Source organism: Thunnus maccoyii, chromosome 12 (assembly GCF_910596095.1).
Source record: "Thunnus maccoyii chromosome 12, fThuMac1.1, whole genome shotgun sequence".
Taxonomy (NCBI): domain Eukaryota; kingdom Metazoa; phylum Chordata; class Actinopteri; order Scombriformes; family Scombridae; genus Thunnus; species Thunnus maccoyii.
This window is the reverse complement of record NC_056544.1, coordinates 20,665,656-20,675,865: the sequence shown is the minus strand read 5'-3', so window position 1 is coordinate 20,675,865 and position 10,210 is coordinate 20,665,656.

The window sequence follows — 10,210 nt, the reverse complement described above, 5'->3', positions numbered from 1 at the left end:
TCCATTTGTGTTCCACACAGGACGCAGTCCAGAAGTGTCATTGACAAACACTGTCAGTGTGATATCTGACGGACCTGGAAGCACAAAAATTAATTGTCAAAAGACCAAAATTTGTTTATTGACAGGTTTTGAGAATGGATTTCCTGGATGATGCCATGTGACATAAAGATGGTGAAAGTCATTAAGCATATGTATTGGGCTTAGATGGTTAGATGTGTAATGAGGCACACACATCAGAGCAACACTGCATAGACAGAATCCGACTCAGTGATAGGACCTCATCCTCATCATAAGTATTAATCCCCTAACATACAGATTCCCATCTTTTACTTCCCTCATATTAATTTGAGGTTGGGAAAATAATTTTATTCCACACTGTCACTCACAGTGATCTGTATCATAATCACATGGCCATAACATGATCTGTATCATCTTGTTCAAACTCTGAAGCTATATGATGAGTGAAATGTTCAAGCCCACAAATCTAAACTTTTTATGTGGTAGGAATATGCAATTAAAGAGTTTTTTTTTTTTTACACTTGTTCGCTTCCCGTAGCCTTCATTTATTTTGTACTTATGTGTCTTGTAATCTTTGATTATTCTCTTCTCTCTATCACTCTTTTTAGTTTCTTCTCAAATTCATTATAAGTCTGTTTGTTTTGTAGTCTCTATATTTTATGTAGTGCTGATATATTGGCAAAGACAGTTCTGTAAAATAGTTTAATTTGGTGATTTGCAGGTCAAAAGACTTTAAAAATAGTACAACATTTTCTGGTGCCAAGGTTACATTTAACACAACAGCAGTTTTAACAGCATTTACAGGAAATGACCATGTTTCAGCATTTAAAGTTTCTTTCAAGATGACCTTCAAATCACCAGTTCAAGGCTTACTGAGACAGTAGACGAGGCTGTACTCACCATGTGCTGACCACCCTTCAGTTTGATGCCAGAGCTCCAGGCAAGCCTGGTCTACAGGCTCCATCAACTCACTCTCCAGTCGAGCAATATTCCCTGTTTCAGCAATGAAAATTGCAAAGTGGCCTATAGAGAACAAAAAAACAACATAATATATCCCAGAGAATTATTTTCTAACAATGTCTTGCACATGTACACAGCTGAATGATTATTGATATGATCAGTATCTTATTATGGATTTATTTGGAGTCTGAGCATCTTCCTGGGTTAATGCCCTGTTAAATAAAGCACCTTAGTGAATGGAACAGAGCATCATCAGAGATATTCCCAGCAGGCCAGAATTAGTATTTGAGGTTAAGAAGGTAACTTTGAGGTTATAAATGCACGTGTTAAACCATTATTCAGATATGGTTCACTTGAAATCACTAATTAGAGGTAACAGAGGTAACAGTATGTGTGCGGAGGCTTACCTAAATCTGAATCAGTAGTGTGGTCCTTTCGTGGGATAAAACTACCCTCACTGGTGCTTGAGAGCCAATCCCAGTCTATTCCAGACTCTGCTGGTGGATTACTCACCCACCCACAGAGGTCCATCTCAAAGTCACAAAAACCTGCAAGGAATAACACAGATACACATACAGTATGTAGACATACATGGATGAACAAACACCCAAACACAAACTAATTTTCATCATTCATCCATTTCCTTTTAAACTTTTAAGTATGACATTTATAGAGGTCACTAACCTGGCGGGGGACAGGCACCGTTCTGGACAATCAGGTCATCAATGGCAATATCTCTTCTCGGTCCATCCCCGGTTTCCGCTTCAAAAATCACCTGTCACTCAGAATGACAGCTGGAGTTATCATTCGTTACAGGACTCCTTTTTCTTCTTGCAGGTAAATATAGTTCTTTATGACTCTGGCTGTATGTTTGGGGTCATTTTCATGCTACAGAATTAAGTTGGGACCGATCAGACGCCTCCCTGATCATATTGTGTGATGGATAAGAATCTAAACCTCCAAAGTGCCTAAAACTTTTGCACAGTACAGAATATACTTCATATCATTGTCATTGCACTGTTTATGATTTCATGGTACTGCACTTGTAGCAGCATGTAAATACACAGACCACAAAACATGAGGCTATAAAAAAGCCAAAAACCAAATAGTATTAATCTAATCAATAATCATTATCTGATATCAACTTTAACTACCAGGCATACCTACCTGATAAGGGGTATCAGGACTGAAAAGAGTCACTCTTCCGTGCCTCCAGCGGTTCTCCTGATCTCCTCGCCTGGTCCAAAGCTGGACGGGGGTGTCAGCGGAGATGGTTTGAAGGTAAATACTGAGCTCACCTATTGCTTTTCCCTCCATGTAGTACCAGAACATTAAGCACTCCCCATCATGAGGGGTGGGCTCCATCATTGCAGTCATCATCCTGCCTCTGGACCCCACAGGGTGTCTCCACAACTGGGCACTCAGGTAATAACCTAAACATGAGGTGGAGTTATGCACATGCTCCTTTTTTTGAGAGTATATGTTTTTATAAGCATGTAAGTTGATCAAATGTAATATCTAATCCAAAGCATCATCCACGAACAACATGCATCATCTTCAAAGAAAATAGGTCTTTCAAATTTAGATTTTTTCCATTAATTAACAGACCCCTTAAATAATACATATGTCTTTAAAATTATACTATCCTCACTATGCCAGTTAAGGTGTCTTTAAAAAATATGACCTGTCTCAAGTTCTGACATGAAAAATGAACCGCAGATAAGCCAGATGAGACTGTATGTCAAAGAGTTTCAAACCTTGCTCTGTCCCCAGAGTGTGATCAGTAGCAGGGCCTGAGGAGTTGGCTGGCTGGGACTCCCCTGTGATGCGGGTCCAGCTGAAATCTGCAGATGGTTGGGGCTGCAGACCACAGAGGGAGCCCTGGAAGGTGCATTCCCTCTCAGCTGGACAAGAGCCATTGACACTGCTGGACACCACAATGTTACCGATGGATATGCTGCCTTGCTTACCACCCATCACAGCTTCTATAATAAACTGGAGAACAGCAGGAGTTTCAAGACAACAAAGAGTTTAACTTTGTCATGGCTGTGGAAATCAACAAGAAACAAAACTGCATGTATCGAAACTGACCCCTTATTAGAATAAAAAAACTGTTGTATTACTGTGTCTTGTCAACTGTAAGAAGAAGCAGTAAGAAAGGAGCTCAAAATAGAGATGTGTGTTTGATAATAGAAACCTTAACTTCAAGTCACATCCTTTACCATCCTCTAACAGGAATATTGTTCAGTATAAACAACAGCAGAGGAATACACACACACACACACACACACACACACACAAACACACACAAAAAGGAAATAAGAATACCTGTATTGGTTTGTCGCTGGTGAAAGTAAGATCAGCAAATCTCCATTTGTTTCCCTGGGTGCCACTCCTCATCCACACTACTGTTTCTGGTTCACCAGCATGCTTTACAATAAACTTCAATGAACCTGGTATTAAATTACATGCATTATATTATATTACACTGTATTACAGAGAAAAAGCTCATAGAAAACAGCCAATTCATGAGAATTTCAAGAATTTGTTTTCTTCCACTACATTTAATTGGACAATGAGGTACATACCAATACTGTTGCCAAATATGTGGTACTGGAAGCTCACACAAATGACTCTACCAGCAGGTTGAGGATAGCTGATGAGTCTGGCTGTTGATGTGATATCTATGTTGTATTTAGCTGTTATGAACATGTAGTAGCCTGTGTGGGGGGGAAAAAATCATGAACCATGACTTGAAGGGCCACACAATTAAATATATTATTTAGTTAATTATCTGTATTGGTGATCATAGGGTCTCCTTGATCTGTACAGGGGAAACCAGGTTTCAAAATGATGTCCAAAGGTTTTTTTTTATTTTTATTTTTTTAGCATTTTGGTTCATATACAGATGACAATGAGTCAGTTATTGATCAGTTTAAGTTGAAAAATGCATTCAAAGTTTCAACTTGACATTCAATCAGAAGCAGAATCAGCAGAACAGTAATGACAACCAGTTAAACTGAGAAGGAAATAAGGGGAAAAAAAGGAGAAAAGGAAAAAAAAGAAAAAAGGCAACAAAGAGTCTACATAATCTCACCTCATCACCTTAACCCACCAATGTTTCCTGGGTGTTTTAACTCATTCATATTCCTTCATATCTGTATGATACTGTGAAATGTTATGGATGGAAAACTTTGTTTTACTTTTTATTTTAATGTGTGGTTGCCAAATTGACAAATTCAAAAATCAAATTGAGAGAGTTTGTTTTTTAAAGCATATTGAATCTTTTCTAAATGTAAGGTGTCATCCAGTCACATCATAATGGTTGGGACATTAGTTTTATTCCAGTGTGTAGGGATGAGGGTTTTTACTGTAATGAAGGTATAAGAAAGAAAAAGCTTCGGGGTTGAAGTCAGATTCATTGTTGATTCAAACGAGCCAAGGATGATACATAAAGGATCAACGGCAACAACCTTAGAGATAATATCAAAGATGCCAGACCAAAAGGCAAAATAATCTCAAATAGGGCTACAGAGTGTCAGTCTGTATTATTTAATTGCAAATACACAATGTTGAAATGCATCCCATTTCATTCCAGAGTTGTATTTAGTATTGCTGATCATATCTGCTATTTGTTCCATACCAAGAAGATTTAGAAATTCAGTTAACCAGGTTTCTATTGAGAAACAGTCCTTGTATATTTGTGTATTGTATAACAACATGTAAGTACTGCTGAGTTGTTCAGGAGACAGGATTCCCAGCCTTGCAAAGCAGGCAACTGCCCCAGGCCCCTAGACCCTCCGGGGCTCTGAAGGTTCCACATTCATTTTGACACAATCATAATATGGTCATTTAATTCACTGCAGATGTGTTTGTTAATTCTCTGTGTACCACTAATGCACATTATAAAGTGAAATGATAGGGGACTTAAAGCAACACTTGCATTACAGTATTACACAACCTTGACGCACCATCTTATACAGTAGAGGGGCCCTAAATTAAAATAGTTTCTCAGTTTATATTATGTTTATATGGTACATTTTAGTGAACAAAATAAGCGCTTAATCAAGTTACCACAAATTAATTGCTAAAATTAAAGTTGGTTACTATAAATAGGATACTCACCTTTCCCAGCTGGGCCTTCCACATAATCTCTACTCCTATCCCATAAAAGGCTGGCACTGTAGTCATGGTACCATGAACAGGTATTCTTTTCAAAATTACATGAGAGCTGGTCTGATCCTGCCGGGACATCTCCCTCTGCACAGTACTCAAAGTTGATATCATCCAGCATAACATCCTTGGGCTCGGAAAATGGATAGTCAAACGCAAACATCAGCTGTAGAAAGAGAAGCATTTTTCTCTACAATTCTTCTGAAAATCTATATTCCATACATAATAATAAAAATAGTAACAATAATAATAATAATATACTGTACTATACTGTAACAAGATGAAAGAATCAAAGTTATTCTTAGGAAGTAAGGCTACACTGACTACATTTTACTTAAATCTGGGGCCAGATTAACCCACTATTGGGCCTCAGTGTGAAAATGAGACCACTTACTGACCACCAGGTTCCCTGTGTATTATATATGTACCCTTTTGCCATTAAGTCCCCCTCAAGTACAAAGTACCCAAGAGACTATACATAACAGCGTTGCTTTAATCCCCAAAAAGTGACCAATACTCCTATTCCTGAGAGCTACCTTGCTGAGATTTACTGTGTGTCAGTTAGTTTATGGCAACAGAAATTTATCATGGATGAACAATTAAGGACGAAGGCAAACATAATATCAAGTATATAAAAAAAGATAAGGTGAAGTTTTATTAATCGCTCCTCTGGGAAATTAGGGGTTATAGAAGCACAGTTAATAGGTCAGATAAAGACACAATAAAATTTAGAGGTAGAATTAAAATTAAGAAGTAAACAAAACTAAAGGCTTGGCGCCCAGGGTCCCTTACACTGGGGCAAAATCCCCTTTACTCAACTAGTTCTAACTTCCTCCTATATGTAAATTAGATATTTTACTAACCTTGTATCCTCCTGGCTGATTACCAATGAAGGCTGTGGCAGTTTCCCAATCATCCGTCTTTCCTTTAGAAATCATCAGCAAATCTTGCTCATTTGTGCCTCTAACCATTGTTAATTTAAAGGTTGATGATGATACATAGGAGCCGTCTTCATAAATATGGTACCAGAACCTGAAATATATTACCAGTCAAATCACTAAAACAGGCAAGTGCTACAGTGACATAATGTATAAGAAAAAAATCAAGTCTAATTCTGGTAAATTAATTGTTATTTATAATTTTGAAGCACATATCTTTGAAAAACCTGAACAGATTGTTGTAGTACCTGATCTGGCATCCCAGACCTCCCGCTTTGTCAACAGAATGCTCCAAAATAGCCTTGGACATGAAATGACCACTTTGTTTTCCATCTATATACATGATGTGTCCTGTGTCCAGCAGACAAATATGCAATAATAAGATTAGCAAGTTATAATCAAAGGCTAGATCTTGTAATGGAATAAAACATATGATCAGATATTTAAAATGCCACTGAATCAGTTTAAATTTAATAATCAACAACTTAATGACACGATAGAACATGACAGGAAGTTCACATTTACCCCAAGAGCTATTTGTGGTATGGTCCTTTCCAGGTACTGAGGTAATGTTTGCCATCTGCCATATCCAGCAGTAGGAGTCTTTACTAGTGTCAGTCCAACCACAGGAGTGATGCTCAAAGTCACATGACCCTTAAAGAAGAAAGGGTGGCAGTAAAAAAACGTAGTCAGAAAGTATTAAAATATGTCTTATCCTTATATACATGTTGTATTTCTAACTGGTCTCTGTGTTTAAAAGGCCCCCATACATCTTCTCAAGTACTATATTCTAAATGAAGTTCAATTAGACTTCAGGGGAGAAAGTTTTGCAGGAAAGCCAGCCTACCGCAAAACTCCTCGTCCGAGCCATCCTCACAATTATTCTCAAAATCACAGACGAGTTGAGCAGGAACACATTCTCCAGATGTACAGTTAAACTGCCCATCAGGACAAGAGGACACGAAGACCAATGACACTGTAAAGAAAGTTTTATAACAAAGAGATTATGGGAGAGGAACCTCATGGAAAAATGTGACAACATCTTTGAATTACACTATGGCTTGCTTCCTTTTTTCACTGTTAAAACATCTCAAAAGTTATCCACAGCATTGGCATTCAACAATCTTATACAAACACCACTGACATCCCACAACTTGCCAGTCTGCAGTTTATATCAATGACAACTCTCTCCCACATCTCTCCACTCCTTATTTAACCAGTGAATACATAAAATACAGTAAACTACCTTAAAGATAAACAGTGATACAGAAATGATCCTTACCGGACAGCAAAACAAATAATTGCTTCATATCTGGAGAAACATGACACAAGGCAAGGAATCCAAAGAAAAGGCAAGACTTTTAAAGCATGATACCCCCACTTAAACCTCTGATTAACAGTTTGTGCCTGGAATATTGAAGTGCAACCTTTATTACATCAAATGAGCTAAGGCAACAAGTTCTTATCGGCAAACCATGGCTTAAAGTCCAGCGTGTGCTCAGTAAACTGCACTATATTTCCGTTGCTTGTCTTTATAGCTCTCAGTGCATACCTTACTCTTATTACTTAAGCAAAGCAGAGTGCTAGATTACAAGAACTAATGTCATATAAATGTTAGTACAGTACCAGAATTGTGTAGTCTCCTGTTGCACATAAAGGCACCGATACAAACTGTGATGTGTTGGTAAATATGTGGATAAAATCTGACTTTAATTCAATGAGAATCAAAGTCATAATAAAGTGAGAATATGATTTAGAGGCATTTTATTCTCATAAAAAGACACTTTCATGTAAATTTAAACATTTATCTTAACTGTAATGTATCCCATTCATTTACCACAAATACTGTATCTCTATTCACATTAAGGTGGGTGAGCCCTAATTTCTTTGATATAAAGAAATTACCCTGTCAAGCATTGTAATTAGCTTTACTGTATCTTATCTGACTTTCCAACTGGGAGATAAAAAGCCCAGAAACTGCATGATCCAGTTTCAGTACGTGAGGTCAGCAGGTACTCTGCAAAACAGTGGGGGAAATAATCATAAAGACAACCTGAGGAGGAGCTACTGTATCATGAATCACCCTGCTAAAATTAAATGGTTCATCTCAACTGGGAGTTTCCAGCAGTAAGATGCCAATATGTGCCTGCTCTGTTTTATTTACCAGCAAGAGATCACAAAAACTAAAGTCTTTAAACCCTTGCATCAACAGTGTAGTGTACCAGGCACTCTGTGAGTCAAATCTTCACTTGGAGTGCAACAGATGTGGACAAATTGGTGTGGTTGAAGTTGCTCAGCACAATAATTACTGCATTAGGAAAATTCCCAAGGGGAGGGGGGTGTAGCTAGCTAGTTCATGTACAGTATAGCATTGCTAGCATAAGCCTTTGAGAACACAGGCAAACAACTTTAAAGAACACAAGCCAACAACTTTAAAGAACACAGGCCAACTATCTCGGACGATTTGATGGTCTGCATTTGACACTGAGGTAGTAAGTGTGGTTAACTGATAATGAAACATACCTGTGCATACAATAATAAAGTAACATTTGGTTGAATGTACTTATGAAGCTAGTGGAACACATAAGGTTACTACTTTGCTGTCCATCCAATAACCATTCCTTCCCTCCACCTCTTTCCCTCACAGTGGGTGGAATCTAACTCCTATCACAGTTAGGCGTGCAGGCCTCTGGCCAATAAAACTGACACTGACATCGTTTCATCAACAGCACACTATCAAAATGCCAGTGAGCAGGTTTGTATCACTGGGAACAAAATCAGGGAACGATCAACGTTACACAATAGGCTGACAGAAAGCCATTCTGATCATTAGGTTTTTATTCCCCACAAAACCATTCTCTTCTTGGGATCACACCTTTGTGACAACCCTTTCTTGAGCCATCACTTAAAGTCGGCATAAAGCAGCACATGTCATTTTGTGTGCCGACATAAAATGGAATGGAAATCACAGCTAGCCGCTTAAATTTGGCATTGTGCCGATCAGGATTGGAGTGTACCCCTTGGCCTTCTGCTGCAGGGGCCCGGAGCGTGGAGTCAATGGTCGTCAGGGTGTTTCACATGGTTGCATTTGGTTTGTCTTTAGCCTATTCAGTTATGTTAAATAAGTTCTCATTTTAGTCTACCTGTTTTGTTACGCTGGTTTGTGAGAAATTGGTGGGATAGTCTGTAGGTCCCAGATTGACTATTTTGGTAAAGTTGGTTAAGTGTGGTAAATCTAGCCTTATTGGTAGTTTGGCCGAGTTTGGTTTGTTAAGTTGCTATTGTTTTTCCCTTTGTGTTGATTAGTTTCTGGTTTTTGTTCATATTTAACATGTGCTGGTCTATTGTGCATGGTGGTTTTGGGTGTTCATTTGAGTACCCGGGTTTCCGCACATGAGGCTTTGACAGCAGCTCCAATAATGACAATAGTGAGCTCGCTGCAGCTGCAACTCTGAAAGTAGACAGAGCTTTTAGCACTGACTCATGTCTGTGGCTTTTTGAGGGTAAGTAGCTTTTTTCATAAATCAAATTGAAAGTGATGCTTTACATACTCACAAACAGAAATTGTCAATAATGACTTGAAACAAAGCCATTCAGAAATCACAATTCTAACATTAGTGTAAAAATCACTAGTGTACTACTTAAACATAAGAAAGATAAAAACAAACACTGAAAGTAACAGAGGTTCATATTTCAGTGCAATCCTGCCACCCCTAAAGGAGAATAACCAAAGAGGAAGTGAAAATACAAAATGCTATGATAGATCGTGTTGCTACACTCAGGATGCACAAAATGTTCTCTTTATCAGCAACAGTGAAATACCACTCTGGTCTAATAAGCTCAAGGGTAATCGTGTGACTTACAGCTATCATAACATTTCTAGTCCATTAGTGGATTGTGACTTTTAGGCCCCCTTTTCACACTTCCAGTAGCCTATGTGAGTTTTATTCATGAATGTGTACTGTATGTGGTTTTGAATCACATTTTATTGTTTTATACATACTTACTCCGGGTGATAAGAAACATAAAATGTATGAATTATTAAGGAAAAAGTACAAATATAAAGTAGAAAAGCAAACATTTTCTGCAGAAAGAAACTCTTGCTCGCTTGCTGACTCATA